The sequence below is a fragment of the Oenanthe melanoleuca genome, chromosome 2, assembly GCF_029582105.1.
Source record: "Oenanthe melanoleuca isolate GR-GAL-2019-014 chromosome 2, OMel1.0, whole genome shotgun sequence".
In the NCBI taxonomy this organism is placed as follows: domain Eukaryota; kingdom Metazoa; phylum Chordata; class Aves; order Passeriformes; family Muscicapidae; genus Oenanthe; species Oenanthe melanoleuca.
Genome location: NC_079335.1, coordinates 117,619,903 through 117,638,385, shown reverse-complemented (window position 1 = coordinate 117,638,385; position 18,483 = coordinate 117,619,903). Strand labels below are relative to the sequence as shown.

The following is an 18,483-nucleotide window of genomic DNA, read 5'->3' as shown; positions in this document are numbered from 1 at the left end:
CCAAGTATGGGCTTGAAGTATTGATATCCAAGTATGGGCAGTGTTAACAAATTAACACTGTCTTGGTGAAAGGTTCAGTCATGGGAGATATCCCAACAAGTTTTGAAAGTTTAAAATTAGTTTTGAAGTATTGATATCCAAGAATTGCCTTTTTTAACACAAATATTTTGTTCTGAAATCCAGACTACAGTAGAGCATACACAGACTATATACAGTATATTTTAACAAGCCAAAAGGGAGAAGAACCAGATATGGTAATAAAAAGAGCTCACTATTACCCTCCAAAGCAAGGAGAGTGGGGAAAGCCTAAACTTAAGGCTTTAAGCAGTGACCAAGATCTTTCAATGCACAGACAAGGTTGTGAGGAAATTACTGGTAACACATGAATGGTGAAAGGAATAAAATTGAACAGGCTGTCCAGCAGCTTCATTTTAAGATTCACTTTAATACACAATAATACCATAAGGCAACCAGAGCCTTCTGTGCCCCCCTCTCCTCACTTGCATGATGATTAAATAGCAGACCAGGACAGGTGAAATCACGGGGAACCAGCTGTGGCAATGTCCTCTCACATCCCTGAAGCACATGCAAGGCTGCACAAAGCTTACCAAACACTGTCTTTGGAGGGTGAAAGGACAGCAGGGAAGGGCCAAGGAAGCATAAACATTTAATTCCTGTAGACCAGACCACTGCCATGGCTCAATATGGGCTCTTCAAGGATTGTGGGGGAGGAAAGCTGCCCTTTATTTGGGAGGGCAGCAGGGACACGTGGAGCTTGGACAATAAAACAGCTGGGAGTTTATGGGTCACACATGAGAGGGCAGAACAACATGGGTGACATTATGGCAGGTGTTTGCTGCTCATCACCTGAGCAAGACAAAACACAGGAATCCTATACAGCAGAAAAAGCCTCACATTACAGGCACCTGGTACTCACACAGAACATGAACTACCCTCTTGGAGGGGAAACAGGAGAGAGAACAAGCGCATTGAAAACACACATGGAAAAACTGGCTGGTGACATCAAGGTCAGGGCAGACACGGCTGCAATGACCATGACAAAGTAGATCACAGGATCCCAGTAAGAAGGATCAAAGCAAGAAGGAGGATCAAGAATGTTCCAGAATGGTTCATGGGCTTTTGCAAAAATAGCAGCAGCAGCAACAGGAAAACTAGGGCTCCATGACTGAATTAGCAGGGGATCTGCTGAGAGAAGATACAGGAAAAGCCAAGGAACTCACTGTCACCTTTGCTTCTGTTGTTATCAGCAAGAGCAGCCCCCAGAAACCCTGGATCTCAGAGCACAAAAAATTGCCTAAAGTGCCAGAGTGGCTGAGGAGTCTCCATCTATGGAGATGCTGAAAATCCAAGTTTGATAAGATCTTGAGTAGCCAGACACCTGTTTCAATTTTCACTACTTTGTGCAAAGGAGGTTGGTCTTCATGATCACCAAAGATCCACTAAGACCTCATCCATTCTGTCATCATCTATCAAGGAAGAAATGGGCAGGATTGCCATGAAGAATATTAATTTAGCTAAATACCAAGTCTGATTAGCACTGAACAATGTGTAACAATGAAAATACAGAGGAGCAGCTCCTGGATGCTCAGCATAGGTTGAGTGTGTGTGAGACCCTGCTGTAAAGTGAGGCTTTTAAGGATAATACCAAGGCTTAACAAATATAAGGCTAGTCCTATTACAGTTACTGAAGCAACCACCTCACCAGTTCCTACAGAATCCCACAATTTACTAGCCCCACTTTCATTCCTATGAAGGTGGACAAAGGCTTTTGTAGTGTCTCCTGCTTCAGCACAGCTGACAGTAGTAACCATTCCCTACTGAGCCCCATTAACAGCACAAATTCCTGTCCTAATATTGATTGCTTCAAGCAAAAATCCCATTATTTAGAAGAGCCAAGAGGAGTCCTGGATACACCAAGTCCATAGCTGATACCACATTTACCCAAGAGATTAATTTTTCTCACATTTCTCTAGTGATCCATCAAGCATTATTTTCAGATCAAAGGTTCCCAGAGAACAGAGGTTTCAATTGACCAGTAAAAACAGTAAGAGTATCTTTGGCTGGCATTATCCATTGAAATAATACTTCAAGTTTTTATGACTAATTTTATGACTAAGTATTTAAAGATGACTCTTTTTTTTTGGCAAAAGCATGAACTTTTGAAATGACATTTATAAAGAAGAAATAGGACAAAGTTTTTGCAGATCAGATCTTTTATATTTATTTTTAAAGTAGCAGAGGCATTCCATTGAGAGTTAAGGCAGTAGAAACCTACAGGGGATAGACTGTCCTTATTTTACCTTCATGCTTTTAAAAAATCCATATATATCTGCTTAAACCACAGCAATACACATTTGATTATCATAAATAAGAACTCAACTTTACAATTATTTTTCATGAAGAAAGGATTATGTATTCAATCGATGTTCCCCAGAAGGGGGAAAAAAAAACTTTAATTCCACATATCAGCTGTGTGGGATCTATTTAAACAGGCAGACAATCTACTGCTTTACTGAGGATTGCCTCATTTGGACCTAGTTAAATAATAGATCAAGTTGGACTGGCACAATATTTGGACAGAATTGAAAACCCAAGACTGCTCCAAAAGAAGGATTAACAAGTTTCAGTTAACGACAATTTTTTCCTGAAGCCCACAATATTTTTTTTTAAAAAGACTCTAGACTGGGATTTTTAATACCAAAATAAGGCTTAATTTATAGCATCTGTTAACCTTTTACAGAAAAAAAAAAAAAAAAGAAAAAAAAAAAAGAAGCAAAAAAAAAAAAGAGGACCCAGAGGATTAAAAAAACATGCCTTAATTACAGCTTTGTTTCAGTGGATATAACTGCAAGATATAGGCCACTGTAAGCATAAGATGTCCCAGTCACTACAGAATTAAAGCAATATCAAGTGGATAAAATAAATACCTGCTACTTGAAGGATTAAAAAAAAAAAAAAAAAAAAAAAAGAAAAAAAAGAACAGAATTGCATTAAGAATGTATTTTTTAAATACCAAAACCATAATGGAAATTCAAATAACACAGCAAACACTACACACCAAAAAATCTTGTTTTACATCAGCATGTAATTCTCTTTAAATTAATATTTTTTCTTGGTCTTCCCACTAAATCCCTGCAAAGATTTCAAATGAGTGGAGTTTGAGAATTTCTTTATAAACTGTTTTTGTCACCACAAATCAAACAATACTTTGATCAAAGTTTCAAGGTGACCAGTACAACTTGAATAAGATATCAAGGAAATTTATCTGACAAAACCAAGTCTCACTTCGTAGAGACTTCTACAAAGTCCTTAAAGAGGTAATTTCCCACCCTCCCTCACCCTTTACAGCCAGATGTATCAGGAACTTACTGAATTTCCTGTTTTTAATAGAGGTTACTAGGCACTGACTTGGTGGAGGGTCAGCCAAGACAAATTAAGACATGTTCTCTGACAAACTTACTAATGCATCCATCTACTTAAACGGCTTTGCATTTTCATACCTGTCACACAAGACTTGAATATAATAATATCAAACTATTTTATATTAAATCTTTGAATGAACCCACAGACAACATATGCACAGGTTTTTCTTTAGAAATAAATTCTCACAATAGGTGGTTTTCTTGCTCTTTACAGCTACCTAGTGTTTGCAGAATTCATCCACAGAATGCATGTGTGTAAATGAAATCTGGATTAAGTACAAGGAGGCTGGACTTGGATAAAGAATGAACACTTGAGTTCTGCAGAACTGACCTTCTGAAACCACAGTATTAGATATTTGCTAGGGAAAGTCACAGAGCTGGAAAAAACAAAACTAAGAGCCAAAAACTGCTCAAGTCTCATCCTCTGGGAATTGATGGAAGAGGAGAGTAAGCATATACTCTGTCTTTACCTAATCTGTAAAGTATCTGCTTAGAAGTCTGTATTATTTGCTTAAAAAAAAATTAGCTTAATGGAAACATGGAGCAGAAAGTTAAGCTATTTATGAACCATCAGCCAAATCTGTCAACTCATCCCAGAATATAAACAAAGCAAACTTGTGAACATTCCACTAGGATGCATCAGACCCATAAGGGATCCAGCCCTTAGTAAATGTTCATCTTCTGCTCTACAGTAGTTTGCACACTGAAGTAGGGATGGGCCAATTAGGACTCAACTTTTCTTCCCTTTAGAAGTCGTACAAGAAATATCAAAAACCTTGATTCATCAAGTTCATTTAAAGGACTATAGTCTACACTTAAAAGCCACATTGCTGAACCCTTTTTTCTCCTTTGTTTCAGAGACAAAGACACAATCCTTGGTAAGCCACAGAACAGGAAAGAGCACTCAGGCAAGTGTATTCTTGATTCAATTGCCAAAGAAGAGAATGTATTTTCCTGATGTTAATGCACAACTCATTTTAGTGATACAGTCATCTGTTCATTTTCTATACAATTTTGAATATGGCCAGGCTGTTCTGTTCAGACACTTGTAGGTGCAACAACAGACAGCAAAACACTTGAAGTCTCTTGAGAAAAGAAACAGATGCTACTGTGAACTCCAAAAGCCACTCTGACAGGTTTCAGAAACCACAAAGGTCAGGCCTGACTTCTTGATATTTTTCAAACTTCCACAGAGAAACAAACACCCCATTGTGCTGAGCCTGAAACAGTCACATGCTCTATTCAAATATACAACTGCAAACAATGCTCAAAGACTCGGTATCAAATATTCCATGATAATTGCCACCTTCACCTGAAAACAAAACAGCTATGGTGCACCAGGCATCACTGACCTAGGCTCAAGCAAATTCCTAAAATGAGAGATGGTTTTTTAACATCTTCTAACAAGAGAAACAACAAGCTTTAGGTGACATTAGAGGTGACAAGCTCAAAACAAACAAGCATTACCAAAAACAATGTGGGAAGGAAGAATGCATTGAGGTCCGGGCACATGAACTTTTAATAAATGCACAGGAAAAAAAAAAGAAACCATCTGGATGTATGAATGGAAAAATCTACCCAGAGCCACTAAATATGTAAGCACTTAAGTTCAGAAAGCTGGAGTCAAAGGTTGCTCCTGAGCACACTCTTCCAGTTTTCTCTCAGTTCCTTTCTTGGCCTCTAGCAGCAGCCACTCCTGGGCAATAAGGTTTCAGAAATTCTCGTCTGGTTCACTGTGGTCACTCTGCAGCCTTCTGCACAATACAGTAGTGAACACACAAAGATAACTGTTCTGAACATTTGTTTCCAGTGGTTTGTAAAGATTACTGAACCTTAGGAAGTGAAACTGCAGTCAGTTTTAATTTCATCTTGCCAAGGGCGTTATTCAGTTTTGCTTCCCATTTTCCCCTCCCCTTTGTCAGTGATAGAAGTAACCTTAGATAAAAGCTCTTATCTAAAGCTTACACTTCATTTCACAATGTGGAACATCAGCCTTAAGGAGTCAGGAGTCAATGGACTCTTCTATGATATAGAGTTAAATAAGATTTCCCAATCCTGTGCACATATCCTGTGATCCTTAAACAATTTACATTTGGGATATGACAAAGTGATAGATATTTGCCCACCAAATGGAAAAGCTCTCCTGAATGATACCCATTACATTTTTTTTTAAACAACAGATCTATTAATACTCAACCACAGATGACAGACCTCAATTCAGTTTTGATGCCAGCAATTAAGGAAAAAAATAGTCTATAGAAAGGAACCATACATCAACTAGACCATCCAGAAACTATAAATAACTGCCTTAAATACATTTGTTTCTTGTGCAAAGTATCCAGTACCACAGAATACTGGGCTGTAAAGCATCAAATACTTAATGTATCAAACTATAAGTCAGTCTTCTACAGCCTTTCAATTCTGTCAAGAGGGGTGAAAAAAAAAACAAAAAAAAAAACAACAAACCTATGGCTGAAGTCATGAAACCACAAGACCATTTACATTGCTGGTGAAGAGTCACATGGGCACATGTGACCCAAAACATTCATGATGAAAGCTTTCTAAAAAGTCTTAAGCAGAAGGCAAGACTCCTAATAGCACAGGTTTTTGAAGATTTTAATCCTGATCTTTGACTCCTGGCAAATTTATTTGCTCAATTTCAGATTAGCAAACAATTACAAACCACATTTGTACTCAACTAACCTTGTATTCATCCTTTACCACCAAGGGGAAATGTCTCTCAAAACAACCAAATTACTCATGCCAGTCAAACAAGTGACCAGGATAGAGATATGAGACTACAATCACTGATACATTCACTTGAATTTATACAAGCCATAATAAATCAGATCCTTATTGCTTAAGCAGGAGAAAAGTAGCCCTAAAAGCACAGTGCCAAAATGAAGAAAGAGGAAATAACCTCCACAGTTTTATTTTTTCATTGTCTTCTACCACTTCTTCCTTGCTACCTTTTTTAATCCTGCTTTACTATTTCCTCCCTGTTGCCTACTGCACAAATACTGATAACCACAGTCAGTCAAAACTGACCACCTGCAAATCAACTTACTCCACTTACACCCCACTCTCTGGCATGCAGAAACCTTACTCTTTCAAGCTATTTCATCTGGAGTATATCCTCAAATGTTAGCTTTTCTATCATGTGTAATTTATCAATAGTTTCATTATAGGAAAAAAGTTAAGATTTATGACTTCCAAAGCAGTTTGGGTTTTTTAGCATCTAAAATATACTTGCTTCCTATTTTATTTCATGCAAACATTACTGTTTACATCTTATTGATTCTTTAAGAAGGAACAGATATATAAACAGCATAATCTTAGACAGAATAAAATACACAATTGAAAAAATCTTAAATCCTTATGTTTCCTGGATTAATATTGTTAATTGTTCAACACGTACAAAGAAAAATCAAGATAATAATTATATGCATCATACAGAAATAGAATTTAAATTAAGTAACAGTAAAATGAGTACAAGCACAAGCTTAACCAAATTAATGAACTAGAAAGCTTTAGAAATCTTGTCTGTTGTCTATGTATCAAGACTTCTGTAACTTGTGTAGAGAACATCAGTGAACTGGAAATTCCACAGTACATGGACACAGCACTGTAAGGGAAAGCAGTGCTTTAAAAAAACATTTACACTTACAAAAAACATTTTGTACAGAACCCCAAACAAACTTACTGTTCTTTTATACCTTGGTTCCCTAAGCCCAAAGTCCACTACATCCCTATGAAGTCAGGAAGCATTCTCAAAACCCAAAGGCAAATTTAAAACAGTGAAATATAACGAACTATAGAGAGAATAATTGTGTTGCAGCTTTAATTTTAGTATTATGTGTAAGTCTTGAACCAACCAATGGTATTTTCAAAAGCATGGAGTGTTATTTTGGCAGCAATGCTGTGACATCTAGTTAGTTCCTTGCCTCCTCAACCTTCAATGCTACCAAAGTATTGCCTTTACAGGCAGTTAGCTATTCACTTTGTGAAGTCTATTTGCTGCAAGCTAATTTTAAAAACCAAGTTTTGTTCTCTAAGTGAAAATTGCAAGTCATCTCATGTTAAAGTTTGTTCAGAACATTGTCATATGAAAAGAAAGGTGTTGGGTAATTCAGCTGCTGAAAGACTCTCAGTGTAAAGCATGCACAGGCAGATGCTGCACGATAGCTTGAGCATGACTAAAAAGCATGTGGAGAACTGAGCAGGGGCTGAACTTCATCTCTGAGCATTGACTGTAAAATATACAATTTTAACACCTTCTACCATTACAGCACATAGTTTCAGCTAGTACAAGTCCAGAAGCATTCATATGGCAAGTAGCTTAGCAGTGACCTCTCAGAAGGAAAAAGACACAGCTCACAAAGCAGGACAGGAGTTTGACAAAGACTCTTCACTTACTTTTTAGCAGCAACATTAAGAATGCAAGACTTTTGACCAAAACTTCCCAACTCTGCTGGCTGAGTTTAGGATTTTAGGAGACTGCTTATTTCCAACCCTGCTCTAGGTATCTGCACCTCATCCAATTTGGAAAGTATAGATGTCTATCTGCAAGTGAGACACTAATTTTAGAAGATACTACACAAGCCACATGAGGAAGAAATTTTGTAGCAGTTCTTGGGACTTCAATTCATCTTCCTTCTGCCTCCATAAAATGGGAGGAGCCCCACAAACTGAGAATTGGGCTGCAGCAGTCACAGGTGCTTCAGAAGTGACTTATGTCAGGTCTAGGCCAGGCTAAGGTTAATTTTGCAGTAGCTAGAAGGGCAGGATCCAGATGCTATTCTATACCACCTCATCATTGCCAGGGGAAGAACTCTGGGGTAGCCAGTTCTGCATGGTGAGTGATCATGTGTGAATTGTTTGCTTATTTTGTACACTTTGTTATTGACAGTGTAGCTGTTACTGTTTGCTTTCTTATCCCATCTCTGTTGCCAGTAAATTGTTCTTATCTCAACCTGTAACCTTTACTTTTTTGTGCCCCTAATTCTCTCCATCCCTACACAAGGGAGGGGGAAAGGGAGACTGAGCAAGCAGGCATGGTTTGGAAGGTTTTGGTGGGAACATCAAATTGGGGAATACCATTCCTATGCCAGGACAGCCTTACCTGCTAAAGCACAGGCTCCTCTTTCAGGCCAAACCCATCCCAGGGCACCCAGCCCATCACAAAAAAAAGAAAACTCTCCCCAGGGTTCCCACTGGCTTCTCCAGATCCATTGTCACTGTGCTGGGCTACCCAGGGGAGATCTACAACACAGCAAAATATCAGACATTATCAAATACAACTGCAATGGAAAGGTTTTATTTGGATCCAGAACCTTTATTTTAAGTAAGTGCTATGATAGATCCCATCACCCTAACCCTACCAGTGCAGCAGCATTAACATTTCTGATAGTTTTCTATCAGCAAAATATTACTGCCAGCATACCATTCCACCATTTCCTCAAAGATCAGGAAAGAAAAGCAGGAACCTTGCTATCAGGAATGCACCCCAGGTTTTATAGCAAGAAGAGGTTTATGATAGTCTACTGGCAGGTGTGTTAGTAGCTCATTTCCAAGGGAAAATAAAAAAACTGTACAAAGGTACGTTTTCCAGAAGAGGGGTCCATCAATACTAAAAATAACCTTAGGACTTAGTTTTAGTGGTTGGTAACTGCTCCCTGTTAAATTACAGAATTAAAATTATACATCAATATATGCATGAAATGCATGTATTTAGCTGTGTTAAATAGTTTCAGGAGAAACATGCTTTATCTCTTCATGACAGTTCTCTTTTTCTTCCTCATCCCTTCACTTCCCCCACCCCCACAACAGCCCATCCACATATACTCACAAGACTAGACACATTCATTTGAAAAACATTTCAGAGCAACTAAGAACAATTTTTTGGGTTTTTACACACTTTAAAAGCTACAGAAAAACATGACATCACAACTAAAAATTTTAAGGGCAGGACCCACGCTTCTGTCTCATTCAGAAGATGCATCCAATACATTAAATGCTCTATTGTCACATACAAATGCTGTAGTACAGACAAAATACTTGCAACTCAAAGTCTCAAGAGAATTTACTACCCTGTATGCCTTGCTCTGCATTGTAATTTAAAAAAAAAGTCAAATCCCAAAAGCATAATAGTGTCAAAGCAGAAAAGGATTATAATTGTCTTATGTTAAGAGATGTATTAATTTAGATTGAACTCATGTTAGATGAAAAAGCTTTTAAAATAAAAAGTTCCCATTTCATGAAAGCATCTAAAGGTCAGAATATTAATTACTCCAGGAAATAGAAAGGTAATATAACTCAAATTATACAGGTTCTGGAAGGACTCTTTATTTGAGTTCAGATTTCCAGGATAATTGGTATTACCAAGTAATCTGCCATTATTCCAAAGTCACAACAGAAAGTTTCTAAGGAATTTATATTGTTACTACTTGAGTAGCAGAAAACAGTTTAAGATTTAAAATAACAGAACATACATTAATTTTCTTTTTCTGTTCCTTTTATTTTGCATTCTCATTAAATCACACAATGTCTTTTTCAGGTCTGATTTTTAAAAGCATTCTTACATATCCCACATATCTAGTAGTTCTAGAAGTGAGTAGTGCTTTTATAATTAGTCATCAATTCAGAGTCCTAGCTCAGAGCACAGATTTGATTATTTGAGCCAGGCAAATATTTCTGTAGCCTAACTCCAAAGTGGTCAAAAATTATTTCTATAATAATCTCAAATCTGTGAACTTGATTTAGTGTATTATGCTTACAAGCAGCAACTGAGAAGTCACTTGAATGACAGTTGTGGCAATACATGGAAATTGGTCATTGATTGCACATGTATTTGGGGCACAGTGGACTGGATGAACCAGAGCCCAAGGACATCCATACAGCCTAACAACCCCTGGACACAACATGTTCTGCTTGTAAAAACTGCCATAAGCACATGAAAGCAGCATTGCAATGAACCAAGAGCAAAGCTACCTTCATCACACTGGATGAAAAAGAACAAATATAATCTAAGTGAATGGCCACTTTTCAAACAATATGACACTTGAGGGGTAGGGGTTAATTGCACAAAGCAAAAACATACACCTATCATTTAACATCAATAGACACATTTAAGGAACTTAAAGGGTAAGTTTGGCATCACTTGGTTCCTGTTTCATCACTCACTTAACTTCCTATTCTCACTTTTGTCAGTTCCTCTTTTTACTGTACAAGCAGGACCTTCATCCAGGTGCTCCTTCTTCCCTTGACATCAAACGTATCCACATCCTACTCCACCTACTGAATTTATACAGGACTTTCACTCTACCACACCAAGAAGCAGCTGTAAATAGTTAAGGCCACTTTTTCCCAGGATTGGAGAGGCTTTGTGAGCACAGGTGAACTAGCATCTACTTATTTATCAAAACAGGACAAAACCTCTAAGCCACTTTTGAACGCCACTAAAATAAGAATGAACCAAAGACTTCCATTACTTCCTTAAGGAATGAATGAATGAATGAATGAATGAAAGTGTGCATTGTGAATGCAAGAGAGCAGCACACTTCAGAGAGCTCCTCTGATCATGTCGTTTCGGGTGGAAAACCATAATCATTTTTCCCTTTTCCCTGTGCAGCTACAGTTTGCCAGTAACAGTCTGGGCGAAAATATCACTGCACTGTTCCAGTAAATACCCTTGGTAACAAATGCAAATGCATATGCTTCAGGTATTCTTAAATTTTAGCCTAAGAACAAAGAGAATGATATTGAAAATAGATATACCAAACAAAAGCAAGGCAGCAGAAGAATTAAAAGTAACCGAGACAGCAAATTTACTCAGCCAATCCCCAGCATGATGCAGAAGTGCTGGAAGAGTAGTTCTGCTATATTTGTACACATAACTGAAAATTCAACCAATTCCAGCTGAGACAACAGAATCCTGTTACTTCAAGCTGTATCATTACAGACTAAGCAAAACAGATGTTTCCTTTGTTGTGTTTCACTGAGTAACAGAACAAATTCATTGTCTGAAGTGTCTCATCACAACACAACTGTTGTGAAAATACCCCTCATTTACAGTACTGACAAATAATGCTGGTGAGAAAACAGGGAGTGGGGTAAAGAAACTCAATTTTTTTCCTCAGCTTTACAATCAAATAGAAATCACATTCTCTTAAGGCAGGCAGAAATCTGTAAAGATTAACAGTACTCACAAAGCTACAGATGCATATATAAGCAGATGTACAGAATTACTGTCAAAAGCTTCTCACCTGCTCCTCTGGCTGCTGCACTGGGAATTTAGTTCAAAGTGGGGAAAAAAAATGCAGGAGCCTATTAGTCTTTCCATACCTGACATATGGAGTCGATATAATTAGGAACACAAGAGATGTGAGCAGAAAGACTGTGGCTTATTGAGCCTGGAAGCTGGAACTGAGTAAAAACAGTAGCAGATCTGCAGCATGTGACATGAAACAGGCAGGTATTTTGGAACAGCCTAAAGGAAGTCAATAAGATATACATTCTTTTAACTGGGTCTATAGTAATTTGTTTAACCAGATGTGCTATTAGCCACAACACAGGAGTACTATTCTATTATTAGTATAATACTCAGCATTTCACTGGCAAACCGAGTAGAAATTGATTTTAAGGAATATAAAATTGTTGCTTTAGCACCTAGTACCACAAGCTAAGAAACTCCCCAATACTGCTTCTTCCCCCAACTTTGATCACACTTTTCTTCCCCTCATCAGCTTAACACCAAAGACAGGATGCTGCTGTCTACCTACTTCAAATCTGGAAGAAACACCATTTCCTTCAGTCAGCAAATACTGCAAAGGAGCATTTACATTTTTATACCTGAAGATCCTTTAGTCTCCTTCCTCAGGTAGAGATGTGACTGTAGCATACCTGATGTGTTTTACACAGTACACTGAAAATATTCACAGTATTCTAACTGACAAAGAAGGTGGCTGGTGTTAAAAACCTGTCAAATACAATTTTTAAAAATTTACTAGGCAAACTTAATGCTTACACACATATTCCAGTCAGCTCCCTTAATATAGCAAATAGTATTAAAGGATTGAAAAGAATTAAGAGTAGAAAACAGTTGCTTTTACTGAGGAGAACAGGATTCAACTGCTTGAAAACAAATCACAATGACATAGTACAGCCTTGTCCATTAACCAGACACTCATGGAGATCTTATATTATCCAGCACTAGCTCCTGTACAATACTCAGACTACTAGACAGCTTAATTGTTAAGAATTAGATATAATTGCCTACCACATATTTAAAGTGCAATGGGATTTTTCCCCATTCCTAAAAAAAAGAACTGCAATAAAATGGAACAAAAGTAGTGAATCATGGTGTTTAGCATTAGCAAAATATTAAAGTTGTATGCACTGTTCATCAGGTTGAAATTAATGCCTTGCTGAAGCATAAATATTTATCCAGTGCAAACAGCAGGAAACCTTAGGAGACAGCACGGCTTTAAGCACCAAAGAGTGTTAATTAGTACCCAGTGCAGCCTCAGAGCATGCTATGCTATTTTTAAATAAAGGGTAGCTTCCAAATGGAGGAAAGTTACAATGTAAGAGATAAGATAGCCTAAGAAAGCTGCTCTTAATAGCCATCAAATAGCTCTAAAAAATATACTTTTTTTGTCACAAAGTTTAGAATTAGACTTGTGCCAATCAGGATGGACTACAGATACTCAGCAGTTTCTGAATCAGCAATAAGCATGTTTTACTAGTATTACTTTCACCTAAATTTCTTCACTATGCTTCAGTTGTTACACAGCATTTCATCTCATCAGAGGTTAGAGACAGAAAAACAAAAACATGCATGTGTTTTGAAGAGATAACCCATTTCCAAGTCTTTTTCTCAACAACCAGATGATTTCTTCAGCATTGATGGTCATTTATAAATTAAGAAACGCTTCATGCACACCCTCACTTTCCATGGCATTCTCCATATGCAAGAGTGATGATATTTAAATATCTGTCCAAATTCCATGTCCTTTATTGATTCCAGTTCTAACAATTAATGCTACTAATAACAACTGTTTATTGAACCCATCTGTTTTACATTTGTACACAATTTAGAAAGTTCCACTGAAGCCTTATAAACAAAACCCTCAATTCATCACGCGAACACCTACACCAACATCCTCCCCTTTCTAGTACTACAAGACAAAATAAGGTCACATTCAGACAAGTTCAGGACTCAATTGGCTTTAAGTTATAGTGCTTTCATTCACTGTCTCTCCAGTTGTTAGCAAAGCATGTAAGTTCATGCGGGGATGTGACTAAAGAAATTGCCATAAATAACAGTTGCCCTCACAGACTCAGCCAAGATGCTATTTTTATTCTGCTCCTCTTGAACATGCTCCTGATTAGGGCAAAGGCTTCAAACCAGTTACACCACAAGTACAAGCAAATACTTCATATCCAGCACTAATTTAGAAATGCTATAAACTGAGAACTATTACAGTTGTTAGACCTTTCAGATGTCAGCTTTGTTGTTTTGGGTTGTTTTTTCTTTTTTTAATCTAATCCAAGAGTATTTGAGTTTTCATGCTAGCAAAGTTCCAACACAAATTCTGATAGAAATCTGATTTACAGAAAGAACAAATGCAGTCAGCTTGTTATGCCTTGTGCATAACTTTTTAAATTTTAAATGTTTTCAAATAACTTCATATAATTCAAGTGTCAGTTGTTTATAGAGAAAAATCTCAAGTTCATGCAGAAGTACTTCACCTAAAAAGTGTGTGCATACACTTACACATTACAGAGCAGAGGAAAGAGTATGGCCATCACAGGAATAAACACTTTAATTGCATGCAGAGCTTGAGCAGCAGCCTTAAACACAGCCTAGCAGCAATATGCAGTTGCTACACACAAAAAACATTTTCATACTTTAGTACTTCTTGTCTTCAACAACACTGACACAGATTTCTGTCCTTATCCTGACACCTTGTTGCTGCCTTCCAAGATTATCTTACGAAGCACCTCAAATAAACTAATCCAATTTAAGTTTCTAAATAACTGATGTTAATAAAAAAATGCTTTAATTCCAATACATTCTCCACTTCCAAATGTGCATTTCATACATCTCCATTTGAGTTCTAGCAACTGAGGACAGCAAATGGTAAAAGGGCTATTTTTCCTGGAACAGAAAGAAAACAGAGACTTAAAGAAAAGATCCCATGCCTAAAAATCTAACTTAAGTGGTCTTTTTAATATATATACTTGCATAATTAAACAGAACAGCATTAACAAAACAAAAGCTGTAATTCTCCTAAGCAGGGAAACTACAAGACTCCAATAAATCAACAAACCCTTTCAAGTACATCCTACCCAGTACAAACTGACACAGTGAAATACACTGCATATGAACTGCAGTTTTTAAGCATGCTGTATTTCCATAACCCCATGGAAGTATCAGAGATTAGACAGAGTCACTCCAGTCAAACTATTTAACCTCAGAAGATAATTACAGATGGGCAGTCTTCAGTTTTTTCTGAAATGTACAAGGTTTGGACACTAGTTCTCTTCAAAGAAGAGAAGAGTATGCAGGCAGGGAAGGTCACACTGTCAGGCTTCTCATTTCCTACTCAGCAAGATGAGATCTCCTGCTTGAATTTCAGGCACCTTGCTCTTGGAAGACTGACTGCTTGGTAACACTGCATGCAACGCACGTGAGCGCAGTGATTCACAGGTGTAACTTCCACTCCTGCTAACAAAACTACCCACACAGTCCTATGGGAGACCTGAGGATAAGCTTTGTACACAGCCTTCCATTTGTGGGAGAGGAAGCGTGCCAGGTGATGCAGAGTGCATTTGTCAGAGGGAAGGGCTGGGAATGAAACCTGACCTGGCAATTCACATAACAGATTTAAATCTAAGCTCCTCCATGCAGGCTTTGTGTTTGCTGAGTGCACAGGTGATCTTTGTCAAGAGCCCATGAGCTACTACATTTTAACATTCTCATCAACATAAACATTTATGCCTCATAAAAGTTTCATCTGAAAGCCTCAAATAATCCACAAGCTCTCAGTCCCAAAGGGAAGCTTGGGAATCGTGGCTTTTCTTTAAGAAATCATTTTGCAAACTATACATTCTCCCTACAACCTGAAAAAACACAGTGTCACATCAGACCATTTATTTTCTAATTAAAATAACCAGACATTAGCCAACATTTCAAAACTAGTAATTCAAACCTCCAGAATGAACGAGGTGATTTTCACATCGCACACGTTACAGGCTGTGACAGATTAAGAAGACAACCTATTATATACCTTAAGGTAGGCTTTAATGAAAATCAGTTTCCTGACAGTAACACGAGGAAGGTTCAAGATATTGGGGTTTTAGAGGAATGTGTACTATGAATGAGACTTTAACTCAGTGACTCATTATTAGGTTTGACCCAGTCACAGGCATCAGCAAATGGGCTTGTGTCCCAGCTGAGAGCCAGCCCCACTGTGCTAAGTAAAACACAGATGACACACACCACTTGTAGTGCCCAGCCTTACAATATCTCATGCACATGCTTCTGATACGAGTCCTCACAAAATTAGAATCCAAGTGACTTAACCACCCAGCTATGCCTGGGAACACGTCTCCCATGGACTCTCTCAAGTGAAAGCAAACCCACCCATTCAGGAGGCTACAGCAGAATTTCAACGTGATTCTGCCCCTGACAGATTTTTTCCTTGGAAGAAGCTTTCTGATGAAATTTAACACGCCCCTTTAAAACAGCTCACCACTGCAAGGAAATGAATTGTTACAGTTAATAAATCATCCCAAGCAGTACCCAACTTCCTCAAAACTATCATCCCTCTGATGAAAGGCCTGTTAGAAGTCCCTTGCCTCACAGAGAGATTATCACAGAATCAGACAGGTTTTGTATTTCAAAACTAGCAGGTTTAATTTTTTTCCTGCCCTGGAGGAAAAAATATATCCAAAAACACTGCCAGAAGGATCTAAAATTCAAGTTCAAAGTATATTACTTTTACCAAAACTATTTCACTGATGCAACTACAATAGATTGCAAATTCATTTGACCACATTATACAACACTACTCACTTTCTGTAACATAAAAGAACTTGTTGAAAGGTGGAGACAACAAAAGCAAGACACCTTCGGGGGTGTGAAACTATACGATCTTTAAGGTCTCTTCTAACCCAAACCTTTCTATGATATTGTGTAAAGCACAAACTTCTGAAAAACCACTGTAGCATGTAAGTCTGGAAGAAAAAACTGCAGAAAAGCCTTTCAGATACCATGAAATGCAGTCATCAATGTCACTCTACGCTTTGCTCCATATAATACTGCTTTTTGGCTCTTTGCAGTGCAGTTTGCTCAGCTTGCCTTAAAAAAAAAAAGTCACTAAATCTGAATTTGCAGCTAAGGACTCTAACAGTAACCATGTAACAAAAACTTGCATGTTTTGCTCTTCTACCGTCATCTCCTGACACGCTGGCAGCGTGCGTTAAAACTTCTGAAACCTCGATGTCAGCAGGACTTCATAATCTCCAAGTACACAAATTGTGAACCTAAGGACAGGGAGCTTTTTCGGCAGGGAGCTAGAATTCAACCGGACGGGAAAAACGTGACGGCTGTCGGCATTACACGGGACAAGACAAATCCACGGGCGCTCTCTCTGCTCCCACCGGCACCTTCGATACACAAAGCACATGGAAGGCCACTTCAGTTCGACGTGCGCCGAGTTAAAGCGCGCAGCCGGCGGGGGCACCAGCCCCGCTCCGAGCCAACTCCGCCGCTCTAACTGTTGCTGCCACCTCCCGCATCCCCGCGGCGGGCACCGGCGCACCGCGCCGCCCAGCACGGCTCGGCATGAACGCGTCTCGCACACCGCACCCCGAACTCTGCCCGAACCGCCCCGCGAAGGCGCCGGGAGCCCGCTGCCAGGCACGGCGCTGCCCGCCCTGCTCCGGGGACACGGCGGGAGCAGCTCCTTTGTCTCTCCCGGCGCCCCGGCGGACCCCATTCGCCCCGGCGATGCCGCCGCTTGCCCGCCGTGCCCTGCCGCAGCCGGACCGGGGGCGGTGCGCGGCGAGCGGGCGGCCAGACGCGGCCGGGATGCCGGCGGGGAGCCGGGAGGACCCGCGGGAAGGGGGGAAGCCGCAGCCGGTGCCCCGAGCGCCGGGGCAGGGAGCCGCCCTGCCCCTCCATCGCCCCCGGACACTCGCCCTGCCCCCGGCAACTCCGCCGCCCCGTCCCGGCCTCCCTGCCCGCGCCCTTCACCCACCGCCGCCCCGGCGAGTCACGGCCGCTGCAGCCGCGCGCCGCCGGCTGCCCCAGGGTGGGGCGCGGGACCCGCAGCCCGGGGGGCTCCGCTCAGTCGGCCGCGAGTTGCCCGACGGCCGCGGCCGCCCCGTCGGGATGCGCCAGCCCCGCGCGGGAAAAAAAAGTTGTCCCCTCGGGAGCGGCCGGGAATCGAACTCACCCTCCCGCCCGGCGGCTCCGCCGCGGCCGCGACTCAAACTCAGCCTCCCGCCGGGAGCGGCAGCGGCGGGAGGACCCCGCCCGGCCCCGCCGCTGCCTGGCGGCGGCCGCAGCCAATCACAGCGCGCAGCGCGGTCACGCCAGCCAATGGCGCGGCCGAGCGGGCCGTGCGCGCGCCCCGCGGCCCGGTGGGCGGGGCCGGCTCCGGGGCCGGGCGGGAGCGGTGGGCGCGCTGAGGGCGCCCCGGGGGCGGGCACGGAAGCCGGACAAGCTCTGCGCTCCCGCCGCGGCCGGGCCGGGAGCGGGGTGCTGGGGGGAGCTCGGGAGGAGTCCGGGGCGCTGGGCAGAGCCGTGCCCCGCGGGGAGATGCGCCCTGCCCTGGGAGCGCGGGTGGCAGCGCTTGGGCTGGTTCTAGAGAGCAGCGCCGGAGCTGCCGTGTCTGCCGCTGTCCCAGATCCCGCAGTCCCCGGCCTGTCACTGGGCAATAAAAGCGGAGCTGGAGGCAGGAGCAGGGGGCGCAGCCAGGTCTGGCAGTGCCCCAGCCCTCCAGCTCCGCAGGAGATGCTGACGGGAATG

General features: G+C 40.9%; 1 protein-coding gene across 5 annotated transcripts in view; it reads right to left on the bottom strand.

Moving 5' to 3' along the window:
• The window catches only part of HYCC1 (hyccin PI4KA lipid kinase complex subunit 1), a 42,045-nt gene extending 24,036 nt beyond the window's left edge, over positions 1 to 18,009 (bottom strand). For 2 of the 5 annotated variants that reach the window (XR_008839692.1, XM_056482724.1), the window contains exon 1: positions 17,909 to 18,009. The gene's annotated coding sequence lies outside the window, so the exon portion shown is untranslated. The other 3 variants (XM_056482728.1, XM_056482727.1, XM_056482726.1) reach the window with 2 other exon arrangements.
• Positions 18,010 to 18,483: the final 474 nt, after the last annotated feature.